Source organism: Dioscorea cayenensis, unplaced genomic scaffold, assembly GCF_009730915.1.
Source record: "Dioscorea cayenensis subsp. rotundata cultivar TDr96_F1 unplaced genomic scaffold, TDr96_F1_v2_PseudoChromosome.rev07_lg8_w22 25.fasta BLBR01001766.1, whole genome shotgun sequence".
Classification (NCBI taxonomy): Eukaryota; Viridiplantae; Streptophyta; class Magnoliopsida; order Dioscoreales; family Dioscoreaceae; genus Dioscorea; species Dioscorea cayenensis.
Window position 1 is genome coordinate 21024 of NW_024088157.1, and position 22572 is coordinate 43595.

At 43.7% G+C, this 22572-nt stretch overlaps 1 pseudogene; it reads left to right on the forward strand.

Moving 5' to 3' along the window:
* Nucleotides 1–945: 945 nt before the first annotated feature.
* On the forward strand, nucleotides 946–1038 carry LOC120256968 (annotated as a pseudogene).
* The last annotated feature ends 21534 nt before the right edge of the window (nucleotides 1039–22572 follow it).

Sequence of the window (22572 nt, forward strand, 5' to 3'; positions counted from 1 at the left end):
GTCATATGTGGTGTGAGGTGTTAAGATTGAGCGATTTCTCCACCGGGACCTCATAGGGGACTAGTATCGGTGATCTAAAGATAGATCCGATTATGTTTGGATTTCCACGACTTAACTTACTCATCATAGAAACACTTTGCTTATCCGGTACCTAATACCCGAATCCTAGGGGAGCATTGCCCGAATACCCCACTTTTTACTCGATTTTTGATTCTCCTTCCATTTTTACCCTTGCATATTCGTCTCCGGTGTTCATCTCTTCAGCACATTAGATCACCACACTATCCCATTATCATTAGGCTAGATAGCGGAGAAGAAGTTAGTACTAGTAGCCCTGTTCCCTCGTGGATTCGACTCACCCGACTCACCGGGTATTTATTACTTCGACACCCGTGCACTTGCTGTACACACACGCATATTCGGACATGTCAGGCTTATTGTTGTTGTTGGAAACCCGGTGGCCCCATGGCCTTTTGTGGTCCTTGATTACTCCATGAAAAGTTGGGATGATTCTTCCAACCTGAATTGTAAGTATTACTATATGGGTTCCCTTGAGGTCTCATGCCATTACCTACATAGTCAACGTTTTCCACTGAAGAAACATCAGCAATAACGATCGGGAAATCAGAGGGAGCATGTCCTCTACCACAACCGGTGTAATTGGTCATGGCCACAACTTTATTTGAAGCTATGAGATCTAGCTTCTTACTAAGACTCTCTACTTGCGGCGCCAATGAGGTTACCGCATTAATTTCATGGAGACCGGCCACCTTCTTCTTCTCCCTAGCATTCCATTGGTAGCTATTTAACCCCATTTCCTCAATTAATTGATGAGCCTCATCGGGAGTTTTGCTACCTAAGGTACCTCCTGCTGCCGCATCCAAGAGTTGTCTTGTACTCGGGTTCAACCCATTGTAAAAGGTTTGAATAATCATCCACTCCGGGAATCCGTGTTGCGGACACTTTCTCAGGAGCTCCTTGAACCTTTCCCATGTCTCAAATACAGACTCCAATTCAGGAGATCTCATTCCTAAGCTTTGCTGATTTTCCGGGAGGAAAATAACGGGCTACAAAAGCTTCTACCATCTCCTCCCATGTAGTGATTGATGCTCTAGGTAATGAGTGTAGCCACTACTTCGCTCTCCCCTTCAAGGAAAATGGGAAGGCTCTCAATTTGATGGCATTATCCGTCACCCCATTTATCTTTAGCATATTGCACACCTCGAGAAAGCTCTCTATGTGACTGTTTGGATCCTCATCGGCCAAACAGTTGAATTGTGCGGATTACTGCAGCATATGGATGAATGCCGGCTTTAGCTCAAAGTTCTGAGCTGTAATCGAGGGATGCATAATACTCGATTGTGTCCCCAACACTGAAGGTCTGGCATAGTCAGATAGTGTTCGTTGTTGCTCATTCTATTCTGCCATGTTTTCAAATTCCTCTTCTTCCAAATTAGCTGAATTATGCTGTTCTTTCACAGGTTCTTTCCCTTTTCTTCTAAGTGTACGTTCAAGCTCAGGGTCTCCTTCAATCAATATTGATGGATTCCCTCGGGTCATAACCTGGAGCTGCACCAAAAAGAATGAAAAAGAAAATCAGAACAATGATAGAATAAGAAGACGTGAAATAGAATGTGTGGTGAAATAGCGAAGAAAACAAAGTGCAAAGTATCTCTAAATGCCTAGCTCCCTGGAAAAGGCGCCAAAAACTTGACAAGGTCCCCTTGCGTATATCCCGCAAGTGCACGGGTTTGTCGAAGTAATAATCACGGGTGAGCGGGTATCGAATCAACAGGGAGTAGGTAATAAAAATACTTAATTTGATTCTTAGCTATGTAAAAGATCAATGATAATGAGTGTGACAATGATTCAATTCTCAACAATAAAAGCAACAAGTAAGAGAGCAAAAGTAAATAAGGGGGTAAGGCAATCGATATAGATGGGGTACCCGGATAATGCTCCACCTAGGATAAATGTTTCAAGTGCAAGAACCCTCTATTATGCTTCCTAAACAATGCAATGGTGACTTGTGGAAATCCTTAATTACATAGTCCCAAATCTAAGGTCAACTATGCCTAACTCTATACATGTCCTGGAGTAGAAATCGAACAATCTCAATACCTCGCACTCGCATAGAGTTGCAATGAGCTCTAGGGATTCCAAGTGATAAATCTCTTCCTAATTTAGACCTAACCCTTTGGTCCAGGTGGAAGGTCCCTAACCACAATTGAGCCTTAGATACTAAGATCACCTCAACGCTTCACTCCATTGCACGCGCAACTAAGCCCCAGTGGAAATTCATCGCTTACACCATTCACTCTATTATTGCCGCAAAGAACTCGAGGAACGGAGGTAGAATCTATCATGCCGAAAAGGGAAAGGGGACGCTCCTGTACCTCTCGACTCACCCTCTCAACCCTCTCCAAGCTAGCTTTGTCTAACGCTCGTGGTGTGTCACTCACTCACAAGGTTACCAACAAGAACTCTCAACCCTAGTGTCACTCTAGGGGAAATGTTCATACAATCAAGCATTCAAGGTCGGAACTCACAATAAGCATCAATTTATTCAAAGGATAATACAGAGGTTCAAAGAAACAAATACATCCTAGGGTTCACAATACTCGAGTACCCACTAGGGGTTTAGCTCTCCATGGAGCTAAGTACAATCAAAGAAATAGAATGTAAAAGCAATGAATCCATAAAGAAACCCCCTCGATAATCGTGTTGATGGTCTTGTGGAAAGCCCTCTACTCATCGTCCAAGGATTCCCTCGTCCGGTATAGGATATGCCTCGACGGAAACTCCCCTACCAACCTTCTTCCTAAGGAATGACGATGTCGGAGGAGTAGAACCTCTCCAAAACCTTGGTCAATACCCATCGAAACCCTAAGCAAAGGCCTGTCTCAAGTTGGGGAAAAGATGGAGAAACGAATACAAGAATCGGGGCTAAATCGGCTTTAAATAGGGCTGGAATCGGGCGACTACAAGGGCTTGGGTTCTGCACGCGCCCTTGCGGAATTTCAACATGGGCGTGGATAATTTCCCCACGACCGTGTGGATTCTCTATTTCTCTGGTTTCTCGGCCGGCCTTGAGCAGTGCTGCTACAGTATTTGACCTGAATAGCTTCCCAATTCCATACTTTCATCGGGGTAACGCAACGGGCACACGTTCACATCGTGGATCACTTGCTTCTTCAATGTTGTACACGTTAGTGGAGCTCTTGTTCTATGTGCATAAGTTGGAATGCTCGAATGTGACTGCCTTTGTGCCCCTCGAAATGGATGTGCCCACTCGAATACGAGGAGGTTGGCACACACTCTAGCATCTCACACCTGACCTATGTCTTAGCGTTTGAACTTTAGCAAGATTTCCTCCAAAATTGGTGAATTATGATCCACATTGGCCTATTTCCTTCATACTCGGCCTCACAACCCTACCTCCATAAAACTAACATAAAAACACACATGTTAGTGTAAAAACCCGAGAAAAGTGATGCTCAACATAAGGAATGAATGCTTCGCATTTGTATCACACAAGCACTTATCAGTCATTCACAAGGGTATCCCCACGCCCCTGTGCCTTCTCTGGATGAGCTCGCAATACAGATTCACTGGCGTGGGGAAATTCCACACGCCCGTGCGTCTTCACTGGATGCGTTAGAAAAAACCTGCAAACTCTGCAGAAAGTTTTCGAACAGGTTTACACACTCAGAGCCTGCCCTAGTATGCAAGTTTTACCAGTGAAAAATATGGCCTAAAGCTCAAACAACACAAATTCGCCAATTCTACATGAAAACACATGATGAATACACCAACCCCACAAGAAAATCTCGGCAAAAACATCTAAAAATTAAGACACCAACATTTATTCGTGCAAACGAACTAAACTAGAAAATAATAAATAGTAAACACTTGGGTTGCCTCCCAAGAAGCGCTTGTTTAACATCACTGAGCTTGACGTACCTTTCCTTACCTCACTGGGGTTCGTGGAGGAAAAATACTTTTCTATTGTTACTACAAATCTCTCCGCCATAGTATGGTTTCAGCACCGCCATAGTATGGTTTTAGCCTATGTCCATTCACCTTGAATGTTCCCTTCTCCGGATGGTTAATCTCAATGGCTCCGTGAGGTGAAATTTCGGTTACGGTATATGGACTAGACCACCTTGATTTGAGTTTCCCCGGAAATAAACGTAGACGAGAGTTGAATAGTAACACCTGATCGCCTGCTTTGAAGTCCTTCGGAATCTTAATATGATTGTCATGCAACTTCCGAATTCTTTCCTTATATATCCTTGCATTCTTATATGCCTTCATCCTCCATTCGTCTAACTCGTTGAGATGTAATATTCGTTGCTCTCCAGATTTGTGCAAGTTGAAATTCATCTTTTTAATTGCCCAATATGCTTTGTACTCTAATTCCACCGATAAATGGCAAGATTTTCCATACACTAAATTATAGGGAGTGGTCCCTATTGGGGTTTTGTATGTTGTTCTATGAGCCCAAAGTGTGTCATCCAACCTTTCGGACCAATATCGTTTCCCTTGTTCCACTGATTTGGTTAATATTCTCTTGAGCTCTCTCTTTGTAACCTCCACTTGCCCACTCGTTTGGGGATGGTAAGGAGTAACATGACGATGATGAACTCCATAACACTTTAACACTTTCGCCAACTGTGTATTACGAAAATAGGTTCCCCGATCACTGATGATAATTCTTGGAGTTCCAAATCGAGTGAATAAATTCTTCAAAAACTTCACCACAGTTCTTCTGTACCCAGCACCAACAGACCGATAGACGGACATCCATGCAATAGCATGACGAGCCGCATGGAGCATCTTTATGCTCACAGGAGACAAATCACGACCATAGATGCGAAAGCGCTTGGCGAATTTGCATGTGGAAATCTGAGATTTCTTTACCAAAATCTTGACACCCAACTGGTCAATAACAGACCGATAGACTTCTGCAACTCCCATGGACGATATCATCACCGAGGAGAGCATAACGCTTAAAAACAGGATTAGGATAGACCTTTTCTGCACAGTACCACACAATGAAGTGATGGCAAAGCGCGAAGAGCGGGCAAGACCCAACGGTTGGCCGGTAACAAAATGAATGAGACGGCTCGAACTGAGTCAACGAGAATCATGAGAGGTCTGGCAAGAGAAAACATTCTGGCCAAGACCACAAGCAACCCATGCAAACGCAGTAAGCCGATTAAACTTAGCTCCGATAATAAGACCTTACACTGCCAGAGGAAATCAGTCAGTGGCCGATGAGAAATCAAAAGAAAAGAGAGATTTAACCCTTTGAAGATGGTCATAACTGATCGAACGTACCTAAATAAATAGGAATTAATCTAGGAATGGACATAGACCAGTCATGTGAAGTTTGAATTTTAAATTGCTTAAAGGCATTCCAGGTCGCGAAGACCCGATATTTGCCACCATCTTCTTTCTGGGCAAACAACACGGTGAAAATGGTTGCATCAATGCATCGTCAGACGCCCAGACAGTCATCCGATCAAGGAGAGAATGATAATTACCGTAAACTAGAACTCCCTTCCTTATCTTTAGAATGACGTATGATAAGTATTGCTTGTCTTACAATGAGCGTGATAGCGGCTCAGAACAGTATGTTTAGTGACGATTGGGTCTGTGTTCACTGACTGAGCCTGAATAGACTCTGATAGCTGAGCCAGGTATGCTTTCCTACCTTGTCCCAACGATCTTCAGTCTTATTCGGACCTCACTTACCATGCTCCCCGGGTCTCGTTGAGGCACTCTCAAGGTCTTCTGTAAGAAAACTGCGCTTCCCCTCGGTAGTCAAACCATACGTAACAGATATCCACGCACAACGAGATCGGCTCAGTCTCAATCAGTTGGAAGAGGGGCAGGAGGGAAGCTCAACGCGCGCTAGCTGCGCCAGGCAGGGGTCAAATCTTTTTCTTTCGGTATCCATAAGAAGAAGCCCATTGGATAAAAGGGAAAAACGTTTGGTGTAATTTAATCATAAAAAGTCAAAAGGCCTTTTTGCCCCTTCTTTTTTAGGCGAGCGAGGAAAAGAAGAAAAGAGCGCTCTTTTCTTTTCGTTGCTCGAGTCCCACTCACTCGACCTAAAGTTTGCTTGCTTCTTTAGATTAGAGTAGTACTCCCTCCCAAGGGTAGTGGGTAGGCTTTCTAATTAACCTTAACCAGAATTTTAGTGTAGCCCGACCATACAAAAGAGAAGAAAGGGGCCTTTCCTGAAACTTCGGAGGGCTTGCGAGAGCGCTTGAGAGACTTTAACGTGGCATTATCATAGCATAGACCGTCTTTGCTTTGAAAAATGCAAATAATTTAGTTGAGTGTCACGGACAGCTAGATTTTGCCACTCATTATTGTGTTCCAACATGCCGTCAAATCATTTCGCTATATCCTCCTCCCCTCCACTAGCCCAAGAGCAGTCCACAACAATGTTTTGAGGAGTCGACCGTTATCATTCGTGGATAACCTAAAGCCCAGTGAAAGGGGTTGATATTCGAGTCTGATATAGTAGCCGTCGTACTTTAGCATAGAAGGGGCGAAGATAACACCTCAAAGAGAAGATTCCCCATTCCCAGCCAAAGGAAAGAGCCTACGGACAGATTATTTTGTTTTGCAGAGAAAAGAGCCTCTGGTCATCACATCATTGGGGACTATTTGTATATGATCTTGGATCTATATTTTCAGCATGTTTTTGTCGGATCGCTCTGCGTAAGGGAAATCTGGATGAGACAAAAAAGAAAAGTAGTGCCGGTCCCGCCCAGAGGGAGGAAATTGGGTTTATTTAATAATAATATATATAGAAGAGAGTGGTTAGGAGAGAGAATCAATCTTTAGTAGTACGCACGGTTTACCAGGTTCTACCAATGTAGGGCTCAATTATAGTCCAAATCTGAGTTTGATCCTGGCTCATAAGGAACGCTAGCTATATCCTTAACACTGCAAGTCGAATGTGATTTTCAGGGAGCTGGGCAGAAGAAAAAGAGGCTCAACGCTAAAGTAGTCTTGTCCTGCTTCAAAACGTAAAGGTGTGTGTGTAGGCTTACACAATTGGGCAACCAACCCAACCCGGCACATCCAATCCAATTTAATTCCAATCAACAAGTTGGAGGTATGGCTGAGTAGCTTAAGGCATTGGTTTGCTAAATCGGCATACAAGAAGATTGTATCATGGGCTCGAATCGCATTTCCTCTGGTACGGAAGTTGAACGGGCGAAATGACATTACGTAAGAGAAAGAATCTATTCTTGAAGGAGTCCTACGGAGGATAGAAGAGCACACTACTTAGTGACTAGGAGCGGAGCGCCTCTTTCTTGTTCTTGGTTGGCTCTCTTTATTATTGTTTATAGATCGTGCGTCCTGCACATTGATCCGGTAGCGAGACCCACCGCTGGTTATAGACTGACCAGTAATCGTGTCATACCACAATGTGACATTTATCAGAAGATCAGATATCAAATGGATTGATGCCCATTGAAAGCCAACTTTTGCAATTGCTAGAGCCACCCTTTCTACATTTACCCAAAGAAAGGACCCCTAATGCATGACAATTATCACTAAAAAGTTTGCAGCCACTCCGTATGATACCAAGCTTTGGTGGAGAACTCAGAGCCGGATCAATCCTCTACAATTATTAGGGACTCGATGGGCAGTGAAAGGTATCCCTTCTCATTCTCTTCTTTATGTGCCACTGAACCTGAATGGCAGGGAAGCCCAAGCCATGGTGGACACTAGAGCCACTCATAATTTCATTCGAGAGGTAACCATTGTATGGTTTGGGTTGAGCGTTGGCGCGACACCAGCCGTGTCAAGGCAATCAACTCCCAGGCCCAGGCGGTAGCAGGGGTAGAGTGCCTTGAGAATGAAGGCATTGTTATCTCGGCATAATTATTGGCCCGATATGGGCGAGGACATTGAAGCTTATGTGAAGTTGTGCCAGCAAGACAAGTCTCGAGAGAAGACGCGAAGCTGGTCTTCTTCAGCCTTTTGCCTGTACCCGGAAAGGCCTTGGCAATCCCGGGGCTCATAATGTGTCAGACCGAGAGGATCAATGGTTTTGCTGTAGGAGTATCTCCGATCACTATGTGTCTGCTTCTGCAGAGGAACTGGTTAAGTTAACTTGATGTGGCCCAGTTCTCATATGGGTAGCCCAGGTGTCATCATCGCGTAAGGGGGTCGTGGAAGGGTTCAAATCTCACAGCCAAGAGAGGTAGAAAGAAGAGGTGCTTTCAAAAGCTTCTCGTAGGATGAAATGAAGAAGTATGCTGACCAAGGAAGGAGGCCCTTGGAGTTCAAGGTTGGTGACAGGGTTTGGTTGAAGCTAACTCCTCAAGTAAAGTTTTGAAGAAGTTTCACCGTCAGGATGTGGACAAGGGCTTGATCACTAGTCAAATTGAGTATGGATTCTCGTATTCTTAAAGCACTGCGCTATTTTTCATTTCTGAATGAACACTACTCTATTGTTCTTTCTTCATTCTTCAGATCTGCGCACATTTCTTTCTTAGAACTTCTTTCTTTAATAATATTGTATATTATACTGACTTAAGAGAATTATCTCTTCAAATCATCCTATTCTACTCAATCCTTTACACGGATGTATCTTTCATACTATCCATAAATTCAGACGCATGGGCTAGGTGAGACCGTTTGTTTACCAAGCAAAGCAGACAACGGGGGTAGTTGCTTGGAAAGCCTGTATCAGCCCGATGTGGTGGCCTTGTTTCAAAGCATATATAACGGGACTAGAGACCTTAGGGAGGTAAATCATGCATTCATGGCACTTATTCCTAAGGAGCAGAGGAGATCTCGGAGTTTAGGGTGATAACATTACTCAATGTTATCTTCAAGGCATTCTCAAAAGTTCTAGCAAACAGGATGAAGCCGCTGATGGGAGAGCTCATTCACCCCACTCAGAGCGCATTTACCTATGGGAGATGGACTGCGTAGCCATTGCATAGGAGATTGTCCATACCAGCAAATCAGAGAGTAGGGAGTCGTTCATCCTCAAGCTAGATTTTCTGAAGGCATATGCCTAAGCAATGAATCTTGGGTCCATAGGCCATTTGTCTAAGAGGTGCTCATCCCTATTTATGTAGATCGGGTGGTGAGGTAGTGGGACAATCCTATGAATTGGGATAGGGTGTGTAGGGGTAATTACATGAACTTCACGGTTGCTCCCCCGCTCCCCGCTATAAAAAAGAAATTTGAGCATGCGCCGCCCAGACCCACGCTATTCCGAGCTACCAGAAAGAGACTTAAAAACAATTCTGGTGATAAGATATAGGAGAAAGCTGGTTATCCTGATTCCCATGTAATATTGTGAACCTTTAGTCCTCCTCTTACCTTTGAATAGAAAGAGAATAAGTAAGTTAAAGTTTTTTATTTAACTGGTAGTGCCTGGTGATGTACATAAAAAATCCATGTCAGTCAAGTGGCTCTTGTTCGACAAACTCCTCTTTGGTCCTAAGGATCAAAATGGAGACAGTGTTGCTGAGTGCACTATTTTGCTTCCTCCAGAAATGAATATGAATTGGATTTCATTGCCTCCCTTGGAATGAGAAGGGCGGTCCACCAAAGGAAAGAGTGGCCCGGCCCATGTCTTAGTTAGTGGAAGATAGCTACTACAGCTCTGCAATACATAGCTCGCTGGCAAGACATTGCTAGCTCATCTCTCTCCGAGACCCTTTCCTTTAGGCTGCGGGGAATCTGATTCACCGCTTTCCCACTTTCTGCTCCCGAATAGCTAGGGCTACATGGTTGTCCTTGAACACGACTTGAAATAAATAGCTATTTATGAATTAGTGAAAGGTGAGATATCTTAAAGTGAAGTACTCGCCTAGAGAATTCAAGTGCCCGGGATTCGGATAGTGAATTATGAAATCATGATGCTTTTGACTCCGTCTTTGCACCAAGATGGATATTGTTCCAAACCCCACTCCTATGAGAAACCTAGGAAGAGAGAGGAGAGAGGAGAACTCACATCAATGTAAGAACAAAGGATAAGAGGATCCGGGGAGAAGACAAGACTCCAAAGACACAAAAGAAAAGCTCATTCGACTCAATCGACAAAGAGGTTCACAGTGGGGAATGGAAGCTTCCAGTTGAAAGAGGATAAGAACCCTAGATATCTGGGATACCCGTACTTAGATGAGTGTCCAAAATGTAAAGCATAATGAGGAAGGAAGAATAACTTCTATGAAAAGAAGAGTTTTGCCAGGATATCTGCTACCTAAGGAATTCGAAAGAGAGGTGAGGACCATGAACATAGAAAGGTAAAAGGGATTCTACCCCTGAATCAAAGGCATCCGGTATCTAGAGAAGGCTATAACCCCCTGCTATGAAATAGTCCTTCTCGCTTGCCACCTTGTTCTACCTCCCGCCTTTATCTTTTGCATCACTCGGTGCTTTGATCTAAGGATTAGTCTAAGAAAAAAAGAGAAGAGTCCAATTAGGGAAACTATCCTCAAAGACCCAGTATGAGCCTCCCCGCCCTGGGTCTTACCGCCCTTACTCGTAGATTTACAAAGACCCGAACAACTTTCAAACTGACTGGAATAGCAAGAAAGGGAAATAGAGGCCTTATCCCTCCCCCCCAGGATGTCGAGTAGCTTCGGATAAGGAATCCAAGGTCAACGGCCGCCTTGAAGTCCTATGGATCAAGGGGGTTAAGGCGTAAAGGTCAAGAGTCCCCCTACTCGAATCCATAGCAAAAGAGTCACTATCGGACATCCTTCTATTTATTATCTCCATAGATGAAAGGAAGGTCAACTCAAAGGCCTAAGAGGCTTTCCCAAGGCAAAGAAGTACCAATAGAAGGAGCTAAAATAAGATCTCATCTCGGTCAAGTTCAGATAGAACCCGGACTTGAAGTTAGAATCAATGAAAATCAGTTAGTAGATCGACTATCTCGTATATAGAAGCCCACCTGACTCACCTCTCCAATGGAACATGAAGTCAAGAGGACTTCTCTAATACAAGTGCAGCTGACATATCCGAAGGAAGTAAAGCACTCAATCAACGGGAGAGTCTTAAGCTCATTTTCGTTGAATTTGGGTTTTAAGCATATATTCCGAAAGGAAGTTAACGATGTGCGACGTAAAAGATTGTCATTTGCCTCTCGTGATTAGCTACTTGCGTACGCACTATGGAAATGAGTCCTTCGTTTAGCTCTCGTTATTGGTCAGTTCCTCTCACTCAACCTCAATATGAAGATCCTCTTATTCTTATTGAGTGAGTTATTGACTTATTTGATTCGATTGGCTTGGTCTTTTACCCAAACGGAAGAATTGGCTTTTTTTTATGTGTATGCTCCTACACCAGTTACTACAACAGACTGATTTTTTATTGATTTCTTGACTTTCGTTCTTGTTAATATTACCCATTAGTGGAGCTAGGAAATTCGGTCGTTTAACATGAGGCAATGAAATTGTTGTGATGGAAGTTTCGGCTATTCCCTTTGCTTGTCTTCCTGGTCTGGCGGACTCGCTGTCTCTCTCAATTTAAGTTTTGGGATCAGTTGATTATGCCCAGTGCGTGTGCCGGTTAAGATTGATATTGCCTCTGACCGCCCTTATCTCTAAAGGGGCTTATGTGACTGGTCTCGCTGACTTAACCGCTGATAGGCTTTCATTCTCATATAGATCTCAAACAAATGATTTTTTTATTATTTTGTATGTAAGAATGGATGATAATGGGTTTCACCATCCCCGTAGCCGGAAGCCTAATCTACTCTCTCAAGTCATTGACTCAGTCAGCTTCGACTCTGTCTATTCAACGAGAATCCCCCTTCTACAATAATGTGCAGGGGTCGATTTAGGCTCTTTCCCTTCCACTACATAGCTATGCTATCAGGTACTACGAGTCCTCTATGCCACGCATCTAACCAGATCGCGTGGTTCACCGGTTCCACCGAAAATTCTCATTTATTGAAGCGGAGCATAGTGCAGCGCCGAGCGAGAAAGGTCTCTTCTTTCGGCTTATTCACAGATCTGAAATGAAACTTAGCACTTGTTTTCTTAGGGCTAGGTGTTCGCAGAATCAGTCTATCTGAACCGAAGATGCACTCACTTCTCAGATCATTGACGACCTGGCCTCTCCAGCGGAGCTGGGCATCGGGGCCCTGGATGTGCTAGCGATCGGCACATTTAGGGATTGCTTGCCCGGGTTTCTGGGCCTGGTATCCTGCACCTCGCGTTCATGATATCTACATTCAACTGTGCCCCAGAGACACGGTCGAAGCACGCCAGCCCAGTGTGCGTCTTTCACAACATACTCTGGTCCCGGGTGTCTGCATGTGGTCTTCTAGCGTTAGAAGAAGTCGTGCCATCCCGGATATCTGCAATGTCCTCCCACACCTTTTATTTTAGGAAATATGGGACAAAGATCAGGAAAAGATGGACCGGGCCCATTCAGTGACTTTTACGGTCATCCTCACTGAACTAACTTGGATCTGACTATGATTCAGATCTAGTCTTACCGAAATCAGATTTCCTTTTCATGCCATATGGAGCTTAGACTTTACTTTATCCCCATTTTCCCCTTTCCTTTTCCTTTATGACCAACCTTCCCTTTAGTGATCTTACAACAAACAGGAGTTTTTCCATTGTAAATGAGTACGGAGCAATCAACGAATTCCGCCAAAATAGAAGATCAACCTGACCAAATTTTCCTGCTAAAAAGACTTTCTCTATTCTTTCTTCATTCTAAACAGGAAAGCATCAACAAAACTTCCTTCCATATAGATCGTCGTGGCATGAACTAAATTCTGCCTTTTCCCACCCCCACTACTGCCCAAAATCCTGCTTTGGTGGGCTTTCCCCAAGGTGACACTAAAGGTCTACCTCCTTTCATGCACCCCTCACCTCCTCTATGAAGATGATCCACTCGGATTCATTGCAACACCACAAACAATGGGGCGTCCCGCCTAACCACCCGACTTTGTCCCGCTTTTTCTAAGCTTACATGCACCATGGGTGGGATTGGAAACTATACCAATAGTAGCTCAAACGATCGGGAATCTATGAGTTTTTTTCAAGACCCGAAGGTAGCCGCACAAGACATTGTTGGGATGGCTCCTTAATTATTTTTTGCATAAGTTCCTGCTGGCTCGAGGCGACTTTTGCGCCTTGACTTGGATGACATTCAATATCATGTACCCATGTTCCTATACGTATATTAGCTAATGGTATGCAATTTCCTACTTGAGAATTTAGATCAAGTATCTCGTATCTATAAGTAGGGGAGCGTGGCCAAGAAGCAGCCAGCTGACTGCCTCTTTCAACCCGACCTTTATTTGATGTGCGAACAAGGTCTTGTAACCAAATTTATGTATTAGCATTCTGGGCAGGTCGCAAGAAGCCGCTTTTAGAATGTTTGGACCAATCGCAATTCATCACCATTTTACCCGCTTCCAATTGATGACTAGCTAATATATAAGTGTTGACTTAAGCCCCTGTGCAGTGGCTCGGCTCTCGAACCGTACGTGAGCTACCTCGTACGGCTCTTCCTAAGATGGTCGAAGCCCCTCTCTATGAAACTTTTTGAAAAAGCCTTCACCCTCCTATTCAACGGGGCTATTAGAGAAGCAGCTTCGTTCCTGGCGAGTTGGGATCCAATTCACTAGTACTCTCGAACTACCAGAGGGCACCACCATTCTGATCCATTGAATCTACCTATGATCGAACCCCCTCGCCTATAGGATTTGAAAGAGTGTCTCCCACCTGATGTTATCATATGCCTTCAGAAAATCTAGCTTAAGGATGAACGACTCCTACTCTCTTATTTGTAGGTATGCACAATCTCCTCGTGCAATGGCTACTGCATCCATCTCCTTAGATGTGGATCGACCACCTTAATTAATTTGATGAAAAGTAGTGAATGATGCTTGGAATACATACGCAGGTAAGGGAAAAAGCCTATCTATATTCAATGTGCAAAACTTAGAGCTACTAAGAAAGTTAAAGCCTGGGATGGTACTCCAATGAGTTTGGGCCGGTGTTTGCAGCAACATAAGGAACAACTAAATTGACTTTAAAAGCCATTATTTTTTATCTTTCTTTTAGCTGTAATGGTGATCTTGTAGTGGGTGTAGCTCTTCCCGCAAAATATAGTCTCTCGTACCTCGTAATAGAGCTGGTGCTACCTGTGTTGAGATTCCGGAGAATTTTAGAAAGCAACTGCTATATATACAAAGGTATAATTATGTCTCCAAGATTAGCAATGGGTGAAGGTATAAATAGAGCCTGAGGAGCAGAGACCTCATTATGAACTAGAGAGGGTGAGACGGAGATAGGTTGTTGTGCTGCTATAAACAATCTTTCAACCTGAGCAGTGAAATCATCAACCCAACGGTGGCTGCTTAACTCATTCCTTAGACAAATGGCACTTTCTGACCCTCTTTCTTTAGCCATATGATAAGTCATACGCCTTGGGTCACATAGGTGCTGAATGTTGAAAGAGAGATCCTCCTTTTGCCCCTTCTTCCATATCATAACTTAATTCATCTACATGATTCTGGTTCTGGATAAGCCCCGCCAGATCTTCATAACCTTCCTCTTCAACGGGATATTCATCTTGCTTGATTGGAGCCCTCTATGCCTTTGCTAGCTTGAGTCTTAGATCGCGTCTCCATGGCATCTTAATCAAGAGCCTTTTACGCAATGCAGCTTTCTTTTTTTTCTTTATTTTATAGGGCTTTTTTGAGGTCTGTCCTTGTTCTACCTCATCCCCCAAAGCCAGGAGTTGCCATCATAACTTCGTAGGTGGCTGAGGCAGTCTTCTTATATTATAAATTATAGCGAGAGATCACTACTTTGAGGTGAATTGTGTAGACAAAAAGGTTGCAGTCCGTAAAGAAATCTCAGTCAAAGTAGGACTCATTGCTAAAAAAAGTGCTGTCTATCTTGTCTGCAGTTTCGATGTCGGATCCTTTTTTATTATTAACTTTGGCCAATATTGGCCGCTACCTTGATACCAGAGTCTAGCAATTCTATAGCACGTACGTGTATTTCATCAAACTAAATAAACCATATAAAAAAAATCAAAAAGACAGTCATGGTTGACACAAATGTTTTTATTGGCGTAAAGTTGACAAGGCAAGTTCAGGCCAAGATAGAGAGCAATTTACTTCATAGACTATCAAATAAATTAAAATAAGCTTACTCCCATGCAATAAAGTTTAATCAAAGATAGCTTCCAATGTCCACAAGAAAGTGAGGAGAAGGGCTTACCTGAATGAACATATTTAAGGTTTTTTTAACAAGGATAAAGAATCACAAGCTAAGAGAATCGCGAGGTCTTCCTTCTCAGTAACAGAGGATTCATGAGTAGTGGATGAACAAAGATAATCATAAGGCGCATTCAGACACAATTATATGGAAGAAGGACTTGCGGAGCATTATCACCAAGAAAAGAAGGATAGCTAATAAAAAAAATCATGACAATGTCAGGAAAAAAAGGTACAGCAAGTCACATACAAAAGAACATAAGGAAGTACCATTTCATTTTTTTGGGCGTGAAACCTGACCCCTACTATACAGCCTCGGGTCATTCCGCCCTTTCGCTTTGCCTCAATTCTTTTCCCTACCCTCCGCTCTTCTTCACCTATCAAAAAGGGTCAGAGGATGGCCTCCAATTCAATGAGAAAAAAATGCTAAGGGTACAAAAAGCATCTTTCTGTGTGGAAACCTAAGCAAAGGCACGAATGCAAATGGCTACTTAACTTCAAATGTAGTGCAAGAGATAATTGTTTTTGCAAGATGACGGTTAAGTGCTGTTAAAACCAGTGCCAATCCCTCTTACCCTTAGAGACAACCTTACTCAACAAGTTAGATAGATAGGGTTTTGTTGAACGCTTCCGCCAGTCCATTGGGTCACGCGTTGTATATGGTGGAGTAGATCCAGTAAAGATAAGACTGCTTGGCGAACTTCCACACCTTGGTGTTCTAGAAGGACTTCCCATTGTCGGAGGTGATCTGATGGGGACCCCAAACCAATAGTTAATGTTGTTCAGGAAAAACTTGTTGACCGTTATTGCTTTGACTTCTCTGAGCAGAACAGATTTGGCCCAATGCGAGAAAGAGTCTATTGCTGCCAATATTTTCTTGAGACCAGTAGAGGATGGAGGATCTATCGGTCTGAATTTGTCGGTTCCCCAAGCTGCAAACGGCCATGATGCCAGAGTATTGTGGGGTTGATGGAGAGTTTCGCCATAGAGTCGGCAAATGTGACATTTCTGGCGAATTCCATGCGATCAAGTAATCATATTGGGCGATGAGTAAGCCATTTCGTTATCTTTACTATAATATTAAATATTCTAGTTTAGGCCCACGATCGATCGAGCACCACACATCGGCGTCTACCACTTCCATGACTTGCTAATCTTCTTTATGTTTATGCAAGAGGCAGATTAGGAAAAGTTGATCAATAGATCTCTAGTAAAGGGTGTTGCTGATGTAAGCTGACAAGATCCCCTTGCGTATATCCCGCAAGTGCACGGGTTTGTCAAAGTAATAATCCCAGGTGAGCGGGGTCGAATCCACAAGGAGTAGGGAGTAAAGACACTTAATTCAATTCTTAGCTATGTGGAGCATCAACAATGATAAGTGTGATAATGATTCAATTCTGAACAATTAAAAGCAACAAGTAAGAGAGCAAAAGTAAGGAGGAGGCAAGGCAATCGATAAAGTTGGGGTACTCGGATGATGCTTCACCTAGGATAATCGCTTCAAGTGCAAGAACTCTCTATTATGCTTCCTAATCAATGCAATGGTGAGTCATGGAAATCCTTACATACATAGTCCCAAATCTAAGGTCAACTATGCCTAACTCTATTCATGTCCCGGAGGAGAGATTAAATAACCTCTCAACCTCACGCACTCGAATAAAGTTGGAATGAGCTCTAGGGATTCCAAGTGATAAATCACTTTCTAATTATAGACCTAACCCTTTGGTCCAGGCGGAAGGTCCCTAGCCATAATTAAGCCCTAGATACTGAGATCCCCTCAATGCTACACTCCATTGCACGCGCAACTAGGCCCCAGCGAAGGTTCATCCCTTAGACCATTCACTCTATTATCGCCGTTGATAAGTGCTTGTGCGATATGAATAAGAAGCGTTCATTCCTTATGTTGAGCATTACTTTTCTCAGTTTTTTACATTAATATTTGTTTTTATGTTACTTTCATGCAGGTAGGGTTATGAGGCCGAGTATGAAGGAAATGGGCCAATGTCGATCATAATGCACCTATTTTGGAGGAGATCTTGCTAAGGTTCAAACGCGAAGACATAGGACAGGTGTTAGATGCTAGAGTGTGTGCCAACCTCCTCGCATTCGAGTGAGTACATCCATTTGGAGGGGCACAAAGGCAAGCACACTCGAGCATTCCGTCTTATGCATACAAGAACAAGAACCCCACCAACATATATAAATCTTTGAAGAAGCAAGCCATTCACGACGTGAACGTGTGCCCGTTTGCGTTACCCCGATGAAAGTATGGAATTGGGAAGTTATTCAGGTCGAAGACTGTAGTAGAGCACTGTGGAAATTATCCACGCCCGTGTGGAAATTCAGAGAGATAGAGAATCCACACAGGCGTGTGGAAATTATCCACGCCATTGTGGAAATTCCGCACGGGCGCGTCTACCGTCCACGCCCATGGAGTTGCCCGATTCCAACCCTATTTAAAGCCGATTCAGCCCCGATTTTGGTATTCTTTTCTCCATCTTTTCCCCAATTTCCGAGAGGGCTTCAGCTAGGGTTTCGAGGGGTATTGGCCAAGGTTTATGAGAAGTTCTACGGCTCTGACATCGTGATTCCATTAGGAAGAAGGTTGGTAGGGGAGCTTCGATCGAGGCGTATCCTATACTGGACGAGGGAATCCTTGGACGACGAGTAGAGGACTCTCCACAAGACCATCGACATGACCATCAAGGGGGTTTCTTTATGGATTCATTACTTTCACATTCGATTTCTTTGATTGTACTAAGCTCCATGGAGTGCTAAACTCCTAGTGGGTGCTTGGATGATTGTGAACCCTAGGATGTATTCGTTTCATTGAAATTCTTTATTATGCTTTCAATAAATTGATGTTTATTGTGAGTTCCAACTTTGAATGTTTAATTGTATCAACATTTCACCTAGAGTGACACTAGGGTTGAGAGTTCTTGTTGGTAACCTTGTGATTGAGTGACACACCATAAGAGTTAGACAAAGCTAGGTTAGAGAGGGTTGAGAGGGTGAGTCGAGAGGTACAGGAGCGTCCCCTTTCTCCTCCGGCGTAATAGATTCTACCTCCGTTCCTCGAGTTCTTTGCAGCCATGATAGAGTCAGTGGTCTAAGGGATGAACCTCCGCTGGGGCCTAGTTGCACGTGCAATGGAGTGAAGCGTTGAGAGGATCTTAGTATCTAGGGCTTAATTGTGGCTAGGGACCTTCCGCCTGGACCAAAGGGTTAGGTCTACTTTTAGGAAGAGATTTATCACTTGGAATCACTAGAGCTCATTGCAACTCTATGCGAGTGTGAGGTGTTGAGATTGTTCGATTTCTCCTCCGAGACATGTATAGAGTTAGGCATAGTTGACCTTAGATTTGGGACTATGTATGTAAGGATTTCCACGACTCACCATGGCATTGATTATGAAGTATAATAGAGAGTTCTTGCACTTGAAACGATTATCCTAGGTGAAGCATCATCCAAGTACCCCGTCTTTACCGATTGGCTTTCCCTCTTCTTTATTCTTGCTCTCTCACTTGTTGCTTTTATTGTTGAGAAATGAATCAATTTCGCACTAATCACTATTGATCTTCCACATAGCTAAGAACCAAATTAAGTATTTTCACTCCCTTCTCGCGGTGGATTCGACCCCACTCACCCGGGATTATTACTTCGACAAACCCGTGCACTTGCGGGATATATGCAAGGAGATCATGTCAGCCGCAAAAAACTCAAGGAATGGAGGTAGAATCTATCACGTCGGAGGGGAAAGGGGACGCTCCGGTACCTCTCGACTCACCCTGTCAACCCTCTCAAACCTAGCTTTGTCTAACGCTCGTGGTGTGTCACTCACTGACAAGGTTACCAACAAGAACTCTCAACCCTAGTGTCACTCTAGGTGAAATGTTCATACAATCAAGCATTTAAGCTTGGAACTCACAATAAACATCAATTTATTGAAAGCATAATAAAGAAGTTCAACGAAACAAATAAATCCTAGGGTTCACAATCACCCAAGTACCAACTAGGGGTTTAGCTCTCCATGGAGCTAAGTACAATCAAAGAAATTGAATGTAAAAGAAATGAATCCATAAAGAAACCACCTCGATGGTCGTGTTAGTGGTCTTACGGAGAGTCCTCATCTCGTCGTCCAAGGATTCCCTCGTCCGGTATAGGATACGTCTCAATGGAAGCTCCCCTACCAACCTTCTTCCTTAGGAATGACGATGTCGGAGACGTAGAACCTCTCCAAAACCTTGGCCAATACCCATCAAAACCCTAGCCGAAGCCCTCTCTCAAGTTGGGGAAAAGATGGAGAAAAGAATACCAAAATCGGGGCTGAATCGGCTATAAATAGGGCTGGAATCGGGCGACTCCACGGGCGTGGAAGCTACACGTGCCCGTGCGGAATTTCCACACGGGCGTGGATAATTTCCCCACGCCCGTGTGGAATTTCTGTTTCTCTGATTTCTCGGCCGGCTGTAAATAGTGTTGTTACAGTATTTGCTAAAGTGTTGCTACAGTCACACGGTGTAACGCAAACGGACACACGTTCACGTCGTGAATTGCTTACTTCTTCAATGATATATATGTTGGTGGGCTTCCTGTTCTTATATGCATAAGATGGAATGCTCGAGTGTGCCTGCCTTTGTGCCCCTCCAAATGGATGTACTCACTCGAATGCGAGGAGATTGGCACACACTCTACCATCTCACACCTGTCCTATGTCTTTGCGTTTGAACTTTAGCAAGATCTCCTCCAAAATAAGTGTATTATGATCCACATTGGCCTATTTCCTTCATACTTGCCCTCATAGCCCTTCCTGCGTAAAAGTAACATAAAAACACACATATTAATGTAAAAACCTGAGAAAAGTAATGCTCAATATAAGGAATGAACGCTTCGCATTCATATCGCACAAGCACTTATCATAAGCATATCGAATAGTGCGCCTCTTTATCTCCACCTTATTGGGAGCTTCATCGGGCAACCTCCCGTTTCTGAGGTATTCTATAATATAAAAGGCTCTCGCCAGTCCGCATCTTCTTCAGGATCGTGCGGACCCTCAATTTAATTTACCGCCTCGACGGGGTTCGCCGAGTAAACACGGGTCCCTCAGCCCGGAAACAAAATCTAACATTATTATCTTAAGAAATGGACAGAGGCGAGAGAAAGCCAAAGAAGCTTTATTACATTACATCCACGAATAGATGATAAGATTGAAATAAAGATCGGTTAAGTTAAATAGAGAGGATAGATAGACTGCTACGCTGAGACGTCCCGGACTAGACAGTACTAATCCGAGAGGGAGGACCAAGACCGTGGATACTTTCTCCTTATACCCTTAGTACTTCAAAAGCCATGATGCTGTTAGAGAGGCTCTGCCTTTTTGAGCGAACAATTGTTGATTTCCCCGAAAGACCGATGAGCGGACAATGGGTTCTATCTTTTTTTTTTTTTAATCTTTATCTTTATAGGTATATTGGGCATGACCTTTCCCCTTGAACCCCATTCCTAACCCTTGGCTCGAGGACTCTCTCTCAAGCTCCCTCTTGCACCACTGCGGATAGGAGCAGATTGATCAGCTAAGATATATCAAGCTTCTATATATCTACCTTTCTTGTCTTCCCGGCACCTCTCTCCTTGATGGATGGTATAGCTGTTCTATCGCCCTGGTTTTTTTCCTAGAACTGCTTGGCCTTCAATTCTGACCCTTGAAGATCTAGCCGACCTCTTCGACTGTGATCCTTTCAAGCCAAGCGGAATTTCCGTTGTTCCGTCATCGTGTCATCTTTGGCTCGAATCTAGTCTGGATCGATTGGTTAATGGATGGACAGACTCTTAGCTTGGCCTGAAAAAAGAAAATGTCTCCCACTGAGGATTGGTCCTCTCGTGGTATCACTCTTGGATTGTCCAGTTCCGATCATTTCTGTCTTACATATCCGGAGTGAGTCTATTCTCCTAACCCTATTCGATCGAAGCTCCTTTCTGACCTTCCGGGAACTTTGCTAGAGTAATTATTGGGCAGTTAGTTGAAGTTAGACACGCAGGCCTTTGATCTGACTGGCTGGGAAATTTTCTTATGAGCTCTAGTTGTCGGGCTCCGCTTACTTACTTTAAGCATTTATTTATATGCGGCAAGTAGAGTCATGGTATGGTCTCAGCTTGAAGCATATAGGGGTGACCGGAAAGACGCTAGACAGGTTTTTCTTTCATCTGCAGCTAGGCCAGAGGGGTATAGGAGAGCATCTACTCGCATTGTTTTTCTCTTGCGACCGCTCCCGCTCCGATGCGGAAGCTCGGTAGGGCAAGGGCCTGTACAGCAGCGCCCAACATCTCTTTCCATACGCTTCTCTTGAAAAAAAAAGAAAACTAAGATGGTTTAGCGGATTCGGAATTGTAACCAAGCATCCTGGGTTCTATACTCTATTCATAACTATAGCATGCTGCCGATCCTGGATACAGAACTATTGAAAGTGTGCAGTGAGGGATCTTTATGGGTAGCCAGTCTTTCATCACTTCCGCCTCTCCACTCCCATGCCTTTCTTGGTCGGACCAACCCAACCGGCGATTTCCGACAAGTCTTTCTAAATTTTTAGAGCAAGAAGCGGAACAAAAATAAAGCTTTCTTGATATTTATGGATAACCAATCCATTTTCAAATATAGTTGGGAGACTTTCCCCAAGAAATGGGTACATAAAATGGAAAGATCGGAACATGGGAATAGATCTTATACCAATACTGACTACCCATTTCCATTGTTGTGCTTTCTCAAATTTCATACCTATACACGGGTTCAAGTTTCGATCGATATTTGCGGAGTTGATCATCCCTCTCGAAAACTCAGATTTGAAGTTGTCCATAATTTACTGAGTACTCGGTATAACTCACGCATTCGAGTACAAGAAAGTGGGCAGCGACTCAAGTCCGAGTGGAGAAATTAAGTAGGGCTTATGGCCAATACCTCGCCTCAGCAGTGGACCGCCATTACGAATATGATTCAGCTAGCTATAAATGAAAGATTAGGTGTCCCTACCCTCCGTGAGCTACTGAGGCTCCCCAACCCCGAAACACTGAAAGGGAGTTCCACTCAAGACCGTTCCCTCCGGCTTAGCTTATAAGTAGACATGGGCCCAAAAACTCAAATACCCCACGACAAGTAAGAGGTCAGTCCCATGTATGAAAAATCCAAAACTATACTCACTAAGTAGTACTCGTAATTATAGACCGGTTTTATTTAAGCCTCTCTCAACGAGAAAAGCGATACTGAGTTATTAGAATAAGGCGGCAACTTACTTGTAACACAAATCTCTGGCTAGGGGACGAGGCGATCA